Source organism: Salvia miltiorrhiza, chromosome 8 (assembly GCF_028751815.1).
Source record: "Salvia miltiorrhiza cultivar Shanhuang (shh) chromosome 8, IMPLAD_Smil_shh, whole genome shotgun sequence".
NCBI lineage: Eukaryota > Viridiplantae > Streptophyta > Magnoliopsida > Lamiales > Lamiaceae > Salvia > Salvia miltiorrhiza.
In genome coordinates, this window is record NC_080394.1 from 6,129,111 (window position 1) to 6,149,897 (window position 20,787).

General features: G+C 33.7%; 2 long non-coding RNA genes across 2 annotated transcripts; both read right to left on the reverse strand.

Moving 5' to 3' along the window:
- Nucleotides 1–9,633: 9,633 nt before the first annotated feature.
- On the reverse strand, nucleotides 9,634–13,195 carry LOC131000414 (uncharacterized). Its single transcript, XR_009093731.1, has 3 exons — nucleotides 12,856–13,195; nucleotides 10,490–10,553; nucleotides 9,634–9,895 (listed from the first exon to the last, which is right to left on the reverse strand). It is a non-coding gene; the product is annotated as an uncharacterized LOC131000414 (long non-coding RNA).
- A 2,415-nt stretch (nucleotides 13,196–15,610) lies between these two features.
- On the reverse strand, nucleotides 15,611–19,173 carry LOC131000415 (uncharacterized). Its single transcript, XR_009093732.1, has 3 exons — nucleotides 18,833–19,173; nucleotides 16,467–16,530; nucleotides 15,611–15,872 (listed from the first exon to the last, which is right to left on the reverse strand). It is a non-coding gene; the product is annotated as an uncharacterized LOC131000415 (long non-coding RNA).
- Between the last annotated feature and the right edge of the window lie 1,614 nt (nucleotides 19,174–20,787).

Consider the following 20,787-nt stretch of genomic DNA (forward strand, 5'->3'; position numbering starts at 1 on the left):
TTCTCTATTCCCAAATGCATCCTCTGTCTCAAAATATATAGTGTATCATTTTTTATTTCTTTATATTTTTAAATTATGTTTTATTCAATTTTAATTTATTATATATTTATATAATATAAAAATAATTAACAAGAGTTCACTCATCCATTTAGGATTTCTAATTATTTTTTTATGTTTATTTGAATTAATAATAGATTATTTGGGTTCATTAATTCAAAGTTAGGATATATAATTTTTCAATGATAAATACTAATTAGAGTTTATAATATAATAATAATTTTTATTTTTATAAAAAACAATTTATAAAACAAAGAAATTAAAAGTGGTACACATGGTACACATAATATTCTGGGACAGATGATCTCATCTGCTCTATTCCACGCTCCAGCTATATTATTGTGTCCTCCTATTAATTTAATTATTTTTTTATAAAATATTTAAATTCAAAAAATTAATATACCCTAATTTTAGAATAATCAACTTAAATAATTATTTTTTATACTTAACTAAATATTTTTTAAACTACAGAAAAGTAAATTAAAAATAAAAAATGATTATAAATTATAATTGAATAGGTGAACTTTAGATAATAGTTATAAAATTAAACTATATCACAATATATTAAAATTGATGAAAAAAATTAAATAATAATTAAAAGAATAGAAAGTGAAATATGGAGTGGGACACTAAAGTTGGGATAGAGGATCCCAAGTATTTTCCTCGAGGTTCGAGTTGTTCCAATTTCGTTTGGAACGTAGGGCTGGGAATTTCGGGATCGGGTATCGGGTACCTGATTACCTGACCCGAAAAAATTGGGTTCGGGTTCGGGATCGGGTATTTAGGGTGTTAGAAAATCGGGTATCGGATATACACGATCGAGTATCGGGTATACCCGAAATACCCGAATTAATTAATTTAATATATTTTAATTATTTTAAATTATTTAATACATTGGCTGGCACAGCTGTAATCCAATCCCAGCCCTATTTCCCTTGAATCCCTTCGGCCCTTCCAATTTCGCAAATCCCAAATTCCCAATCCCAGCTCGCCCGGCCGCCCCCACTCCAGAATCGTTTCCGTTTCCGGCGACCCAGCGGCGCCCCTCGCCAATGAGGAGCTCGCTCCCAGCCCCCCAGCCGCGACCTCGCCCAGTCGCCCCTTTGTTCCGCCGCCGAGCTTGTTGCCCCGCAGCAGCACGCAGCAGCTTGCTGCCCCCGCCAGCCGCGACCTCGCCCAGCCCCCCAGCCGCTTGTTCCGCCGCCGAGCTTGTCTACGCTTTTTCTTCTTCTTCTTCTTCTTTGTATGAATTTTAAAAGAGGTAGCCTCATTTGAATTTGCTGAGTCTCGATCTGTATTTTGTATGAATTTTCTTGATCTGTATGAATATTGTATGAATTTTCTTGATCTGTATTTTGTATGAATCTTGATCTGTATTTTGTATGAATCTCGATCGGGTATTAGGGTACCCGATTTCAAATTCAGGGTGGGGTTTGGGTAGTGGGTTTAGGGTATTTTCGGGTTCAGGTACCCGAACCCGACTCGATTCCCAGCCCTATTGGAACGTGTGGCTTTATTAATTATAAAAAATTGTGTGAGATAAGAGTATTTCAATTCTAATTTATATTTCAATTGCATATTTTATGATATCATTAATATTTACAATAACAAATACTCCATATTACTATTGAATATGAGTCAAACTCATATCTTGATCGTCTCACGGTGCGACAATTGAATGACCCTCCTTCAATTTGAGTATCATATATGAATTTAATATTATAAATAATTTAAGTTCATTGAACAATAAAGACATGTGTGTTGTGTTCGAGTAATTGCATGAAGGATTATTTGGGTGTAAAATTGATTACTTTATTTTTTGGACTAGAAGTATACATTTATAGTGAATATAAGTTGGTAAATATTCGAGGACATAAATTTTCTATAACACATTTATGTTCCATATGTTATTACATGGTATTGGTGGAACGGTGGTCATGCTACATGCATATGTATATGCTGCTATATAGCAATTTTTTAGATGTAATAATCTTGAGGGTAATGTCATATAAAGAATTAATGCTACATCAAAAAATATGGGGAGACGACACAAAGAACAATAGTTTACATTTCGATTATAATAGGGGATGTGTGTGAGATGACATTTACTCGTATTAGGGATATAAGTAAATTAATTTAAGCTCTGTCTGTTGGGGACGTAAATGAATTAGCTTTTGACCCATCAAAATTTCCATTAAATTTGATCTATAAATGAGTATTTATGAAGCCAAAATACAATAACTATATTGATTTATAGTCTTTCTAGAAGGGTCTTTCCACTTTCTGTTTTCTTTTTCTAGAGGGTCTCCGTAGTTCCTTCCACACACTACATATTTCCAAAAGACAAATATTTTAACTTATTCACTTGTAACAATATTGCGTTTGGATTTTTTAAAATATCAAAGGTTCATTATAGGCCAAAATAAATATTATAAGGGTCAATATCACGTTTTCGATGATAAAATTGAAAAAGAAAGAAAAATCGAACTTTTTTCTATATTTTCAAAGATCAAGAAATTTTGAAAAAATACGAAAAGTGGTATAATTAAACAATATAATTAATCTTTAAAATGAAATTTCAAATAGCAGATGTAAAAACTCGTCGCCATAGAGCGATTCGTGTTGTTATAAGTGGGTCAAAATAATCTAACGGTGGTGGATCGGGTCGTCGATGTCGGGTGAACCGGCGGTTCTCTTCTTTAAGAATCGCCATCAACAACTGGGAACACGTGAAGAACCTTCTGACCGGTCCAACTGGAGAAGATCCAACGGCTAGTTTCAGTCTTCTTGCAAATATCCACGACGCACGTTTCGCATCCTTATTTCGGGGTGGCGTTCAATAGTCTGTTTCTCGTGGGTAGGGGCCCATTTTTTTTTTTGAAGCGATAGGGGCCCATTTTCACTCCTTTTTAGACTTTTCTAATTGTCTTTGTTTCATTATCATCGAGAAAAAAATATTGAAATGATTATTTATTTTTTGTATATTTATATGTTCTTGTAAGTGCTATATATATGCACCTTCCACAAATTCCATCACATTTATATTGCAGTTTCCTTTTTTTCTTTTGTGTCGTTTCTTGTGATTCGATTACTAAGGGCCTAAAGGCTGTAGATTAGTATGTAACAAAAATAGGTATATACTAATATTCTATTCTATGTATCGAGGCTCATAAAAGTTTGTATATTATAATTGTCATTGGTAAAGTTTTGTATTAGTATTATTTATATTGAATATAAAGATAAAGGAATCGTTTTTTCTTTTTATATATAAAAAAATTCTTAAAAACTACATGTGCTAATAGAAGAGCTACTATAAATAAATAAAATTATCATGAAAATGAACAAATAAACGGTGTACATTAAACCAACGTTTGCACCACACATAAAAAAATAAACATATACGGAAAATTCCGACTCGTAGTGCTTAATTAGAACTTCATAGGTGATTTAACTGATAAGTTGGCATTGTATAAAATTTATTATGCTAGCACACATGACTCATGAGATCCAATTAAAAACTACTTTATACTGAGAGAAATTCAATAAGTAGTTGAGATACATACCACATAAATTTCGCGCATACATGGGTATTTACTTATGATGATTAACTTGTCCTGACAGATAAAATAATAAAATTATTCAATTATTTATTAAGATGTTTTTAAACTTACAAAGGATGCCTTTGATGTTTTCTATCATTTTTACTGAATTCATATTTCATTAAAATATAAAGAAAATTAAAAATATTTTAATAATAAAAATAAAAATACTTTATTAAAATATATAAGCTACAATACTTAATTATAAGACATAGATAAAGTTGCATCACTTTGAAAAATACTACTCCCTCCATTACAATTATCTTGACACATTTGCTTTGGACACGAAAATTAAGAATAAAAGGTTAAGGGTGTATTTGCTTTGAGGTATAAGGGAGAGATAAGCTATATTTATCACCTTATACTGCTTCATTTACTTTGATGTATAAAAAAATCCGGACAAGTTTATAAGTTTTTGGGCAGTCTCTTATCCCTTGAAAATAAATAATTTTTTATCTAAGAGATGGTGGTATAATTTTATACCTCAATATAAGAGATAAAAAATGTGATCACTATTTTAAGTGATAAGTTTATATCTCATTATATTATCCCTTCATTTAAAGGGATAAAAGGCAAACACAACCTGAGAGGATAAAGTGAGTAGAGTTCATTTATTTTATGTGTGCAGAAAAAATAGGGATCACGTATTTTATTTGAAAAGTGTCATTATAAATGGAATAAATTAAAAAAAATGTGCCAAAAAAAGTGGGACGGAGGGATCACGAGAGAGCTAGGTACGTACCTAAAACTCACGTTGCGCACGCTAAAGTTAGATAAAGAAAATGAAAAGAATCAATTCTTGACCTCGGGTTTATCATGTTGGGTGCACCACAAATTAAGCCTAATCATACTCTCCACAATTGTTTCTCACCGCTTTTTTCATTTTTATTTTTATAATACACATATCTTAAATTAAACCCCTAGTCCACCAACTACCAATAATGTTTGTGAAAGCTACAACAGTTCTGTAATTAAATATTTGTACACTAACATTATTTTATATTTTCTTCTCTTTATGTGGTTCATAAACAACCATCAATACGTATGAGGACGAGCATCTACTTCTTTTTATAATTTGTACGCTTTCATAAATTTCTTTCTATTGGTATTTATTAACGAATTAATCATTTTGTAAGTTATATGTATACATATAAAAATAATAAAAGATGACGTAGAAGAAAAAAAAATGATTCCGTTCTTTAACTATTAGAGACTTTTAATGATTGCGCTTAAGCAAATTTGTTGTTCACAGGGACACGTCAGTACTCAATAGCATAAAATATTATACGATCTTGACTTTAAATTAAAAGAAAGGGAGTCGTGATAAGTATGTATATAGGTTGTATTTTCAACTTTTGCAATATTTTGAAAAATATTCTTAATCTATGTTTAATCTTGAAAACTTCCACTTTTCGTAGTATTTTATAAATTGTTTTGAAATAGAGAATTCAATTACGAAATGATAAAGCATTTATTCGGTGGCTCATCTGGAAAATCGAATATTCGTAATAACTCATAACTAATCAAACGAATTCTAACACATCTCAAACACGATTAAATACAGCTACAAAAAATAAGGCAATTTCACAAATATATATCTCTGACAAACTGGATAAATAAAATGAGTATACAAGATACTGATATACAAAATAAAATCCATAATTAAATGTTGTACAAAATGTGGACGGACATTATCAGCAACGTAACACACATGCAGTCATGCAACTCACTTTCTCGATTCTCGTATACAAACTGTGACAGACATCATGTATCAATTGTTTCTCACAAAATAAATAATTATGGAAAATAAAAATAGAAATAGGAGGGAGCACCCTAATGTAGCCAAAACCTTTTAGTTATAGGAATTTTTTTTAGCCATACAAATAAAAATATGAAAATAATAGCATTTCTGACCAAAATATTATTTTAGTGTGTAACAGTGTAGATACTCTATTAAGCGAAAAAGTGTGTAATAGTGTATTTACACTGTTACACACTTTTTACGTTATTACGCACTTTTGTAAAAAGTATGTAACAATATAAAATCCAATATTAAATAATTTTCACGATCATTACACGATTTTTGGAAAAGTGTGTAATAGTGTATTTTACACTTTTTCGCAATTACACACTTTTACATTATTACACAATTTTGTGAAAAGGTGTGTAATAGTGTAAAATATCATTAAGGGTATAATTGTACACCTACATCAAAAAATGAAATTTTTAATACTCCTTATTATTTGAATGGACATTTTTTCATTTTCTTATATAACAAGGGCTAATTGAGCTCATTAACTCATAAGATAGTGTTCAATCAATATACCGAAGTCGAACGAGCTCATGATCATCCATATTCAAATACAATGCCCCCAAAATAGTTTCAGTTATTATTTTATATTTTTCATTGCTCCAATATTCATCACATAAAGTTATTATTTTATATTTTTCATTGCTCTAATATTCATCACATAAAATCTCTTCTTATAGGTTATTAGTTCAAGTCAATATTGTGTGAGTTGTTTTTATGGATTATAGTTTCATTTATTTGATTGAAACTAACTTAATTAATTTATTGTACCCCTTCCGTCCACCAATTTATCTCCTAAGAGAAGGAGACACATGTTTTAAGAAAATATATAGAAGTATTATTTATTTATTGAGTGGAGAAGAGAGCACGATTAAAAAAAATGATTTATTGCGTACTATATTTCAAATGTGAGTGACAGTGTGAGATTACCGAGATAGAATTAATTAATTGATAAATGCATCGAGACGATAAATTGATCAAATGTATGTTTATAGAAAGAAAACGAATAAAAAGAAGATCTGAAAATGTATAAGTGGGGTGGGCATGCAACTGGATTTTCCAGGCTGTTTCTGCTGCAAATAACACAACGACACATAGATTTACATTTTACAATCTGCGGCGCCGCTATTCCAAACTTGCTCATCAATATCAAAACGGGGCCTTTGCTAAAGTTTTTAAAAGTATTTGAAAATATGTATATATATTTTTTATCTCTAATTGGTACTATAATTTTTTTGTATTGTATATCAATTTTTAATATATATACAGAAAATAATGGAGCATTTACCAATATTTTTTTCTGCATTTGCCTTTGTACATGGACTCAATTTCAAACTGATATAGTACATGTGTTCGATTTAAAAAAATCAATGTAGAATGTGAATTCATAATTGCAGTTAGTTAAGTAAGGACTTGAAAGCAATTAACAATAGTTGGAGGGCTTATGTGAAAAACAGAAAGTTAGTTTGTTTTAACAAACTAACAAAATTCGACTTTGAGCAGAGCATCTTGCAGCTGTCTTTGTGAGCTCGTTACTTGACCATTTTATGAGTTTAAATACTTGATGTAATCCTCCTAGATCAGGTTAGAAGTTAGAAGAATTCTCTGAGAAAAAGAGTGAAAAGAGAGTGAGAAAAGTAGTCTTGTTTCAGGCTTGAGAGCTTTCATCTCTAGCTCTTTGTTGTGTAATTCTTTGTAACCTCTGATCGTGATTAGTGAAAGTTCTTGGGTGATCTTCCGTGGATGTAGGTTTAACAACCGAACCACGTAAAAATCTGGTGTCTTCTTTCTTTGTTTTCTTGTTTAATTCTCATCACAAACTTGAGTGTTAAAGTTGAGAGTTGAGAGTTTTGTTGCTGCGTTTTCTGCATTGCTGCATTTGAATTGAGTTGCTGCATTTGTTGTAACGTCAATTCCTAACAAAAGTGGCGCCGTCTGTGGGAATCGAAGCGAGGCGCAGCAAGGTGTATTGCGATTGAAAGAAGCAAATTCAGATCCACAAGTGTTTAGGGTGTTTGATCCAGTCATGGCAGCTGCGAAGTTTGAGACCGAGAAATTCACGGGGAAAAATGATTTTTCCCTTTGGAGATTGAAAATGAAGGCGATTCTTACTCAGCAGGGACTTCTTGGTGCTCTAACAACCAAGAAACTCCCTAAGGGTGAAGAAGATGGAGGAAAGCATCTTGAAATGATGCAAAAGGCTCACAGTGCTATCATACTGTGTTTGGGAGATAAAGTCTTGCGTGAGGTTGCCAAAGAGGAGACAGCAGCAGGAGTTTGGGAGAAATTGGAGAGCCTTTATATGACCAAATCTTTGGCAAATAGGCTCTACATGAAGAGGAGACTGTATTCCTATAGGATTACAGATGATAAGGCAATCTTGGATCAGCTAGATGACTTCAATAAGGCAGTTGATGATCTTGCAGACATTGAAGTCAATCTTGAAGATGAGGATAAAGCCATTCTTCTCCTGAATGCTTTACCCAAATCATATGATAACCTAAAGGATGCCATGCTCTATGGAAGAGAGGCCTCCATTACTCTTGAAGAAGTGATTAATGCCCTGAAATCAAAGGAACTCCAGAAAGCTGCAGACTCAAAACCAGAAGCTCCAAATGAGAGTCTAAATGTCAAGGGAAATTTCACATAGGGAAAGTCAAAGAAACCATGGAAAGATAAGCAAAAGTCTGGACAGAATTCAAAGGGAAATGATGATGACACCAAGGACAACAGGAAGTGTCATTACTGCCAAAAGCCTGGCCACATAAGGAAGGATTGCTATAGTTGGAAGAGGAAGCAAGCTTAAAAGGGAGTTGCACCTGATACTGCTGACATTGCAGAACAACTTCAAGAAGCAGAAGCTTTAAACATAATCTCTTCCAAACTTGGATCTGAATGGATTCTTGATTCAGGTTGTTCTTTTCATATGTGTCCAACTAAATCCTGGTTTTGTGATTTGCAGGAAGAAAGCTTGGGATCAGTGATACTAGGAAATGATGAAGTATGTACTGTTAAGGGAATCGGCTCAGTAAAACTCAAAGCTTCATGATGGCTCCATCAGAATGTTAACTGAGGTCAGGTATATTCCCAGTCTCAAGAGAAATTTAATTTCCCTTGGTTCTCTGCAAGCCAAAGGCTATGAGTTTAAATCTGATAAAGATAGTTTGCTTGTGATTAAGGGTTCTAGAACTATCATGAAAGGCATGAGAAGGCATAGTTTATATCATTTGATTGCTTCTACCATAACAGGTGAAAATGAGAACATTGCTAATAATGATACTATGCTATGGCATGCTAGACTAGGTCATGTTAGTGAAAAAGGACTTACTGAACTTAAGAAACAAGGCACTCTTAAGCTACAACATGATATTAAAATGCATGACTGTGAAGCATGTGTTTTAAGTAAAAGTAAAAAGTTGACATATCCAATAGGCAAACATACTTCTACTGCTCCACTTCAATATGTGCATGCTGACTTATGGGGTCCTTCTAAGACCACCACAATAGGTGGAGGAAACTACTTCTTGTCTTTTGTTGATGACTATTCCAAGAAAGTTTGGGTTTATGTGATTAAAAATAAAACAGATGTGTTTGATAAGTTTGTTGAGTGGTGCAGCCTAGTTGAAAATGAGAAGAATTCTAAACTTAAATGTCTAAGAATAGACAATGGTTTAGAATTTGTATCTGAAAAGTTTCAAGACTACTGTAAAGCAAAAGGAATCAAAAGGCACAAATCTGTTCCTGGAAATCCACAGCAAAATGGGGTGGTTGAGAGGATGAACAGGACCCTCTTAGAGAGAGTCAGATGTATGTTATCCAGCTCTGAAATGGCAGCTAGGTTTTGGGGAGAAGCTGTTGTCACTGCAGCCTATCTCATAAATAAATGTCCTTCATCAGCAATTGAGTTCAAGACACCTGAAGAGAGATGGAATGGAAGGCCTGCAGATTACACAAATTTGAGGAAATTTGGGTGTCTTGCTTATATGCATATAAAGCAAGATAAGTTGGAACCAAGAGCATTGAAATGTGTAATGATAGGATACCCTAGTGGTGTAAAAGGCTACAAACTATGGTGCTGTCACAGCCCACTATCCCAATGACGGGTTAACCGGGGTTATGACTTAGGGTGAACAATAAGAAAGGAAATTTAGTTGTGACTTAAAACACTTTAAGAAAAAGACGTTCCTTTAAAGCAATTAATAATATATAACTGCTTGGGTAATTACAAACGTTCATAACAAAGACTAGACCCACGTGACATCATCCGAAATAAATTGGTATTAAGTTCATGTAGAAACGATAACAAAATCAGAGTGTTGCATCGTAATGCGTGTGAGTTATGCATATGGAGATGCATACTCAAGGTTTTGTTACTTAATCATTGAAAGGGGATCCGCTCAACACCAATCCATTCCATCGCCAGCTCAACCTGCACATTTAGAAATACATGCAGGGCTGAGTATAAAAATACTCAGTGGCATAAGCCGAAAATACAACATGCATACATATATAAATTGAACTGCCATAACAGTAACACACAGGGGTTTTCTTGAAAGACCTGCGCTTACTAAAACATTTCTTTCGTTTTCATAAGATTGGCCGGCCGACCCATTTTCCTTCATATGATCCATATTTGTTCCTTTCTGTCACGCGCCGGGAAGGAGGCCTCCTTACCACGGACGCCAAGACCGGTCGCAAGCGACTCGCGGTCTCCATGAGTGTACACATTAACCCTAGCTAGCGACCTTTGTCTAGCGTAGGATCCCAATTGGATTTCCTTTAAAGTTGGCGAACCAACACAGATAGGATACATATAAAAACATAAACATTTTTGGCAGTCAATCATTTCATAAACTTTTCATTTCATTTCATAAACATTTCATTTTCATAAAGGGCATTTATCATTTGAACATTTCATAAAACTGAAATAAACAGTTAAAACATATCATGCACATATATTCGTATATGAGGCCTACGTCACGCAGGGGATCTCTATATACGTAATAGTAAAAATAATGCCCACCTCAAACGTTCTTAAGCTAGCGTGGAGTCGCTTCTTCTTCGGCTTCACTTCCTGTCGCCCGGACCTTTATTGATGAAGAGTCGGTAAGTTCGTGAAGAAAAATTGTCACAAGACAAAGTCTAAATCTACGTGTCTAGGGTATCTTTTAGTGTTTTAGGGTTCTAGCATCCATAATTCATTTCGATTAAAACAATCAAAAACCAACATAACATCGACTAACCACATAATATCACGTAACCACATAACAAACAAAATAAAAGAATTCAACATCCTTAAACTTAATATCATTTAAAAATTTCACATGTTCACATAAGAGATAATAATCATGCACCATCTTATAACATTCTATACATTTCATTTCCATGTAAATAAATACGAAATTCCATTATTCATTTATAAATGACTTAAATAAGCAATTTAAACTCCATTAAATGGAATTGATTTAAAACATTTTAATCCTTTTTAAAAAAAATCCATACTCATAAAGCCTTAACTCATGCTCTATCTCATATTCTATCTCCTTACTCAACTCTATATAAACTCTCCACTCATCTCAAATCCTTTAGTCCAAGGATAGGTTTCAAGAAAATCATGGTTCTAAGTCTCGATTTATCTCTCATATAAGGCTCGTCTAATCTCATTCAAACACATAGACAACACAATCACATAAGGCACATAAGAATCACAATCAAACATCATTAAAACATGCTCTGTTTTTACACTGATTCAACTTCAAAATTTAATCTGTTCTGACTCCGACATCTCCTGGACTCGAGACTCATACCGAAAGAAATATCTTCAAGTCTAGTTTCATATAAAAAAAAGTAGAGTCGAAAACTCCAAGTGGTTTGAGAGATATGACGTTTTTACCACGATCTACCATATTCGGCAGTTTTGGGCAATCGAAAACTTTGATTTTTGAAAAATAGTAAACGTTATCAAACTGAGCTCAAATTTTGTGGATATCTAGCCCATACAGTAAGGTTGATACCATAAAAATATGGAAAGCTAGATCACACAGGAAGCTACTGAAATGAATGACCTTGTCCCCTGTTCTCTGAAATTCCCGGTAGAAATGTGCAGATTTGGTTTTGCATTTTATAAAAATAGTAAATCAAGTCCCAATGACTTGAAATTTTACAGGGGTGCTCCAGACTCATGTAGGGACTTTCTGTAAAATTTTCAAAGCTTTTTGACATCGAAAACCCGTCGATCACAGTAGGTCAGTAGCCTACGAAAAATTACCAAAAACTCATCTCAAACTCTTAAATGCTCAATTCAACATTCCTTCAAAGAAAACCAATCAAAGCTCATTTTAAGCACATATAATACTCAAAAACATTCAAACACATTGTAATACTTATCATACTCAAATTAACTCTCCTCTTTTACATCTTAGCTCCAATCTCAAGGGAAACGTTTCAACAAACGTATCAATTCAATCCTCTTCTCAATTTCATGCTCAAAAACACTCAATCATTCAAAATGAGCTCATACTTCATATAACTCATTTTATACATATAAATCCCCTTTAATCATGTCAACTAAACTCTAATAAAAATTCATGTATCAACATAAAACTCTCAACAAAAACATGATAAACTTTCACATCATGATCATAAAACAATTAGACCTCATTTTATCATTCATTAACCTCACATCATATGAGAACTCAAAAACTCCTTCAAACTAAACTAAGTCCAAATTTTACTTAGCTTACAAAAGACCTAATCCAACATAATTAAACACCAACATCATGCTCAATTTCACATATCTTAAGCCAAATCACTTAATAAACACATAGACAAGAAAGTCCTAATTTTTATTAAACTAATTTCTTTGAAATTCTATAAACACACATGGATCTTTAATCTCATCATATATCTATCAATTTTAATCATATAAACTCACATATATTCCATCAATTTACAAATTAGAGCATAGATACACATAGCCCTAATTTTAGTAAACTAACTCATATCAAAATCATCAATTGACATCATATACTCAATTTAATCCATCAATCATCATCATATACATCTCATGGACTCATATACATCATCAATTCATCATTTAAAGCATCCACTCAAAAATTCCCAATTTTGGGTAAACTAAACTCATTCAAAATTTGAATCTCAAAGCATAGCTTTTCAAAACACACATCAATCATCACCAAACATATCATAGATCACTTTTCTCACCCCAATTCAAGGAAAGAAAAAGAATTTTTTTTTTGAAGGGTATGAGACCCATATTTTCGAAAATTGTGAAAAATAATAGAGGGGGTGATTTCTTGCTTCAATCCTTCAACTATACTCACATACAACCTCATATAAGTCATATCTATGAATTTAAAGCTCACTTACCCAAACTTACACCCAAAACCAAACTTTCTCTTTCTAACTTCAAGATTGAATCTCCATGGATCTTCTTGAATCTAAGGAGATGGAAGGTGTTTAAGGTGGATTTAGAGGGTGATTTGAGTTTTGGTATGAATTTGTGAAGCTCCGAAGGTGCATCAATGGAGGATAATGGTGGAAAGTGAAGTGAGAGATGAGGGAGAGGGAGAGAAGGTGGTGGTCGAAACTTAAGGGAGAAGGAGAGAGTGAATTGCTTTGGAAGATTGATTTTGATTTGGTAATCTTTGAGAGATTTGGCAAGATTTGAAAATCTTAAGGAATATTTGGGCATTAATTGCCTTGATCTCTCAAATCTCTACACTCTCTCACTCTCTAATCTCTACACTCTCTCACTCTCTACACTTGGCAATTTGTGGTAATTAAACACATGCTTAAGAAATTAAAATAATAGTGTGAGAAGGGTGATTAAATAATAATCACAATACTTATGGGAATGTTACTCAATAATAAAATATCATAGCATAATTATTCATGTGATCAAATTAAAATAAATATCACTAAAATTAGTGCACTCACTCAATTATAATATTCCTCATCATAGGAAAAATAATTTGAAAATATTTTGTTTGGAAAAATTTCCATAAACCGGTATTCTTTGATTTCTCGGTAAAAATAAACTGCACTTGCTTTAGAAACTTAATTAAAATTCCAAGTGCTAATATCCTCAAATAAAAATCATAATAACTTGCTCATATAAATACACTTAACTCACCGACTAAAACTTATGCACTGCATTTATAAAAATTCTTTAACTAAGCACATTAAAACACATATATAATGATTAAATCACCTCAGATAAATCAAACCAGTTTTATTATTAATGGATGCCGAACCCTAATTATTAATAATTAAGCCCTTAATCAGGGATTAAAAGTCGGGGTATGACATACTATCCCCCTTAAAAGAAATTTCGTCCCGAAATTTGTAACACAAGAAATAATTCTGGGTACTTCTCCTTCATGCTAGACTCGAGTTCCCACGTCGCCTCTTCTTGATCATGATGCTTCCAAAGTACCTTTATTAAGGGTTTCGACTTATTCCTTAGTACTTTAACTTTCCGATCTAGAATAGATCCGGATCTCTCCTCATATCAATTGGATTCCCAATTCCAATTTATATACACAAGATTTACTTGAGAATAAGTTCCCTCGTCCTTTTGCGGCGGTTCATTTTGCTCCTACCTCATTCCTAGGGCTCATCTACGGGGTATTCTATTTTCCAAAGACCAAAATGGTCATCAACCCATTTCTTGTTACCTATCAGATACACAACACTTTTCTATGAACCTATCTTAAAACTATCATAGACCAATTAACTTAAGTCCTCGTACTCGAACACTATATTACAGTCTTAGCTTGAACTCTGAATTTCTATCATAATGAGTGGTCGATATCACTTATAGGACAAAGACTAATCTCAACTAATCACAATGAGACACAATTATACGAAGCCATAGTTTAGGTAGTATACTACGTCGGTAGACTAACACTTCTTGGTCTTATCAAACAAGGGGATCTATTATGACAACTCACGAGTTGCAAGGCTCAAACTCAACACAACATCAAAGCAAGGTGTTGTAGAAATTGTTCAAGAGAATCAAAAGAATGACCAGAGGGTATGAAATGATTAACTACTAGGTCGAACAAAATGACCTTGAGTAAGAACCCATCTGGCTTTTCAACCGAAAGTTGAAACACATGGGTTTTCCAACCCAAAAGACGTCTACTGAGATTTGGATCATGTGGACTGGCCAGGTCCAACATCATCACCTCCCAGTCACACGGGAAACATCGTCCCGAACTTGGAGAGCCATGAACATACTATACATAACAAAACATAAGTTCATCATGACAACTAAACTTATCTTAAGGTTCCCTATCCTATTGATCTCAAACCCCAAACCTCTCTTAAGACATATACACACAGACATACGTACACAGGCAAAACACACTATTCTTAAAATCTATCCTGTAGCAAAAGTCGATTTGATATTCCGTCGCACTTGAACATTTGAACGTAGAGACTAAGGTTCAACCTTTGATGTAACGTTTACCTTGAATTCGTCGCGTATCGTCATTCTGTGCTTTTCCTTTACCTCGTACATATCTTTCCATTCCTCTTTGTAGTTCAAAAGAATCATTGTTTTCTTGAGGGAGCTGAAATGCTCTAAGTTCTCTTTCATTCTTCTACATCATCACTTTAAGAATCTAGATTGTAGAGATATCCTACTAATCTAGCAGTCTATATTCTTTTGAAATTGTGATCATGCAACTTATAGCAATCTATGTTCTCAGGGAAAACATATGTCAATTTTTCTATCATTCGTCTGATCATAACATCATAGACTGCGAAAATATGCCATGAAAGGCAAAACATTCAACATTTCATCATAACATGCTCTTCACATAAACATATTCATGAAGCATTTTAGAACATTAACATCTTTAAAACGTTGAAACTGCAGTTACCTTTTTCCTTGATTGAGCACGATGCAATGGAGTGTTGAGCGGTGTCGTATGAACCCATGTATGTCTGGTGAATTAAGCTAGACTCGGCTATTTAGAAAAAGGTTTCTAGGGCCAGAGCGAACGAACCGCTCTGATACCACTCTGTCACAGCCCACTATCCCAATGACGGGTTAACCGGGGTTATGACTTAGGGTGAACAATAAGAAAGGAAATTTAGTTGTGACTTAAAACACTTTAAGAAAAAGACGTTCCTTTAAAGCAATTAATAATATATAACTGCTTGGGTAATTACAAACGTTCATAACAAAGACTAGACCCACGTGACATCATCCGAAATAAATTGGTATTAAGTTCATGTAGAAACGATAACAAAATCAGAGTGTTGCATCGTAATGCGTGTGAGTTATGCATATGGAGATGCATACTCAAGGTTTTGTTACTTAATCATTGAAAGGGGATCCGCTCAACACCAATCCATTCCATCGCCAGCTCAACCTGCACATTTAGAAATACATGCAGGGCTGAGTATAAAAATACTCAGTGGCATAAGCCGAAAATACAACATGCATACATATATAAATTGAACTGCCATAACAGTAACACACAGGGGTTTTCTTGAAAGACCTGCGCTTACTAAAACATTTCTTTCGTTTTCATAAGATTGGCCGGCCGACCCATTTTCCTTCATATGATCCATATTTGTTCCTTTCTGTCACGCGCCGGGAAGGAGGCCTCCTTACCACGGACGCCAAGACCGGTCGCAAGCGACTCGCGGTCTCCATGAGTGTACACATTAACCCTAGCTAGCGACCTTTGTCTAGCGTAGGATCCCAATTGGATTTCCTTTAAAGTTGGCGAACCAACACAGATAGGATACATATAAAAACATAAACATTTTTGGCAGTCAATCATTTCATAAACTTTTCATTTCATTTCATAAACATTTCATTTTCATAAAGGGCATTTATCATTTGAACATTTCATAAAACTGAAATAAACAGTTAAAACATATCATGCACATATATTCGTATATGAGGCCTACGTCACGCAGGGGATCTCTATATACGTAATAGTAAAAATAATGCCCACCTCAAACGTTCTTAAGCTAGCGTGGAGTCGCTTCTTCTTCGGCTTCACTTCCTGTCGCCCGGACCTTTATTGATGAAGAGTCGGTAAGTTCGTGAAGAAAAATTGTCACAAGACAAAGTCTAAATCTACGTGTCTAGGGTATCTTTTAGTGTTTTAGGGTTCTAGCATCCATAATTCATTTCGATTAAAACAATCAAAAACCAACATAACATCGACTAACCACATAATATCACGTAACCACATAACAAACAAAATAAAAGAATTCAACATCCTTAAACTTAATATCATTTAAAAATTTCACATGTTCACATAAGAGATAATAATCATGCACCATCTTATAACATTCTATACATTTCATTTCCATGTAAATAAATACGAAATTCCATTATTCATTTATAAATGACTTAAATAAGCAATTTAAACTCCATTAAATGGAATTGATTTAAAACATTTTAATCCTTTTTAAAAAAAATCCATACTCATAAAGCCTTAACTCATGCTCTATCTCATATTCTATCTCCTTACTCAACTCTATATAAACTCTCCACTCATCTCAAATCCTTTAGTCCAAGGATAGGTTTCAAGAAAATCATGGTTCTAAGTCTCGATTTATCTCTCATATAAGGCTCGTCTAATCTCATTCAAACACATAGACAACACAATCACATAAGGCACATAAGAATCACAATCAAACATCATTAAAACATGCTCTGTTTTTACACTGATTCAACTTCAAAATTTAATCTGTTCTGACTCCGACATCTCCTGGACTCGAGACTCATACCGAAAGAAATATCTTCAAGTCTAGTTTCATATAAAAAAAAGTAGAGTCGAAAACTCCAAGTGGTTTGAGAGATATGACGTTTTTACCACGATCTACCATATTCGGCAGTTTTGGGCAATCGAAAACTTTGATTTTTGAAAAATAGTAAACGTTATCAAACTGAGCTCAAATTTTGTGGATATCTAGCCCATACAGTAAGGTTGATACCATAAAAATATGGAAAGCTAGATCACACAGGAAGCTACTGAAATGAATGACCTTGTCCCCTGTTCTCTGAAATTCCCGGTAGAAATGTGCAGATTTGGTTTTGCATTTTATAAAAATAGTAAATCAAGTCCCAATGACTTGAAATTTTACAGGGGTGCTCCAGACTCATGTAGGGACTTTCTGTAAAATTTTCAAAGCTTTTTGACATCGAAAACCCGTCGATCACAGTAGGTCAGTAGCCTACGAAAAATTACCAAAAACTCATCTCAAACTCTTAAATGCTCAATTCAACATTCCTTCAAAGAAAACCAATCAAAGCTCATTTTAAGCACATATAATACTCAAAAACATTCAAACACATTGTAATACTTATCATACTCAAATTAACTCTCCTCTTTTACATCTTAGCTCCAATCTCAAGGGAAACGTTTCAACAAACGTATCAATTCAATCCTCTTCTCAATTTCATGCTCAAAAACACTCAATCATTCAAAATGAGCTCATACTTCATATAACTCATTTTATACATATAAATCCCCTTTAATCATGTCAACTAAACTCTAATAAAAATTCATGTATCAACATAAAACTCTCAACAAAAACATGATAAACTTTCACATCATGATCATAAAACAATTAGACCTCATTTTATCATTCATTAACCTCACATCATATGAGAACTCAAAAACTCCTTCAAACTAAACTAAGTCCAAATTTTACTTAGCTTACAAAAGACCTAATCCAACATAATTAAACACCAACATCATGCTCAATTTCACATATCTTAAGCCAAATCACTTAATAAACACATAGACAAGAAAGTCCTAATTTTTATTAAACTAATTTCTTTGAAATTCTATAAACACACATGGATCTTTAATCTCATCATATATCTATCAATTTTAATCATATAAACTCACATATATTCCATCAATTTACAAATTAGAGCATAGATACACATAGCCCTAATTTTAGTAAACTAACTCATATCAAAATCATCAATTGACATCATATACTCAATTTAATCCATCAATCATCATCATATACATCTCATGGACTCATATACATCATCAATTCATCATTTAAAGCATCCACTCAAAAATTCCCAATTTTGGGTAAACTAAACTCATTCAAAATTTGAATCTCAAAGCATAGCTTTTCAAAACACACATCAATCATCACCAAACATATCATAGATCACTTTTCTCACCCCAATTCAAGGAAAGAAAAAGAATTTTTTTTTTGAAGGGTATGAGACCCATATTTTCGAAAATTGTGAAAAATAATAGAGGGGGTGATTTCTTGCTTCAATCCTTCAACTATACTCACATACAACCTCATATAAGTCATATCTATGAATTTAAAGCTCACTTACCCAAACTTACACCCAAAACCAAACTTTCTCTTTCTAACTTCAAGATTGAATCTCCATGGATCTTCTTGAATCTAAGGAGATGGAAGGTGTTTAAGGTGGATTTAGAGGGTGATTTGAGTTTTGGTATGAATTTGTGAAGCTCCGAAGGTGCATCAATGGAGGATAATGGTGGAAAGTGAAGTGAGAGATGAGGGAGAGGGAGAGAAGGTGGTGGTCGAAACTTAAGGGAGAAGGAGAGAGTGAATTGCTTTGGAAGATTGATTTTGATTTGGTAATCTTTGAGAGATTTGGCAAGATTTGAAAATCTTAAGGAATATTTGGGCATTAATTGCCTTGATCTCTCAAATCTCTACACTCTCTCACTCTCTAATCTCTACACTCTCTCACTCTCTACACTTGGCAATTTGTGGTAATTAAACACATGCTTAAGAAATTAAAATAATAGTGTGAGAAGGGTGATTAAATAATAATCACAATACTTATGGGAATGTTACTCAATAATAAAATATCATAGCATAATTATTCATGTGATCAAATTAAAATAAATATCACTAAAATTAGTGCACTCACTCAATTATAATATTCCTCATCATAGGAAAAATAATTTGAAAATATTTTGTTTGGAAAAATTTCCATAAACCGGTATTCTTTGATTTCTCGGTAAAAATAAACTGCACTTGCTTTAGAAACTTAATTAAAATTCCAAGTGCTAATATCCTCAAATAAAAATCATAATAACTTGCTCATATAAATACACTTAACTCACCGACTAAAACTTATGCACTGCATTTATAAAAATTCTTTAACTAAGCACATTAAAACACATATATAATGATTAAATCACCTCAGATAAATCAAACCAGTTTTATTATTAATGGATGCCGAACCCTAATTATTAATAATTAAGCCCTTAATCAGGGATTAAAAGTCGGGGTATGACAGGTGCATTGAGGCTGGAAAAGAAAAAGCTCTGATCAGCAGAGATGTTATCTTCAGAGAGGAGATCATGCCTTTTAAAGGGGAGAACTCTGATACAGATTTTGAGGTGGAGTCTTCAAAGGCTGAAACTAATTCTGAAAATGCAAATAAGATTGTGACTGTTAAGGAAGAAGTTGATGCTGAACAAGGAGATGATGTTTCAGACCAAGGAGGAGATAATCTACATGAGTATCAACTTGCAAGAGACAGGATCAGAAGAAGCATCAAACCTCCTGCCAGATTTGCTGAAGCAGATCAGATATCATTTGCATTAACAGTTGCTGAGAAAATTAGCTACCAAGAACCCAAGACTTACAAAGAAGCTATATCTTGCAAAGAGTCAAAGTTCTGGATTGAAGCTATGAATGAGGAATTCAATTCTCTGATCAAGAACAAGACCTGGAAACTTGTTCCTAAACCTAAGACACAAAGGTGTGTAAGCTGCAAATGGTTGTTTAAAAGGAAAATTGAAGTCATTGATGGAAAGGAAACATTGAGGTACAAAGCTAGGTTGGTGGCTAGAGGTTTTACTCAACAAGAATGTTAAGAATTGACGAAGAAATTGCGATGAACACAAAAGATTTACGTGGTTCGGGCTGAAACCCTACATCCACGGGACCAAGAAAGGGAGCTTCTACTATTGATTCGCGAATTGAGAATTTTACAAGGTGTTACAAGTGTTGACTGGTGTTTTTTTTACATTAGACACTCAATTGCTCATTATATAGCAAACTTTGAAAATAACGAGCTGTAAACAACCATCAAAGAAACCGTTATGCAAAACAGTTAGCTCTGCAAAAGAAACTTTGACTCTATCTCTGGAGTGTTGACTCTGCCTTGGCAACTCTGACTCTGATATGCCTCGGCTCTGACTCTGGCATCAGCGTGACCTCTCTGCTCTGCCAGCGGCGCGATCTCTCTGCTCTGGCAGAAGACCGATTCCTCTGACGAACCGATTCCTCTGGCAAACCGAGTCC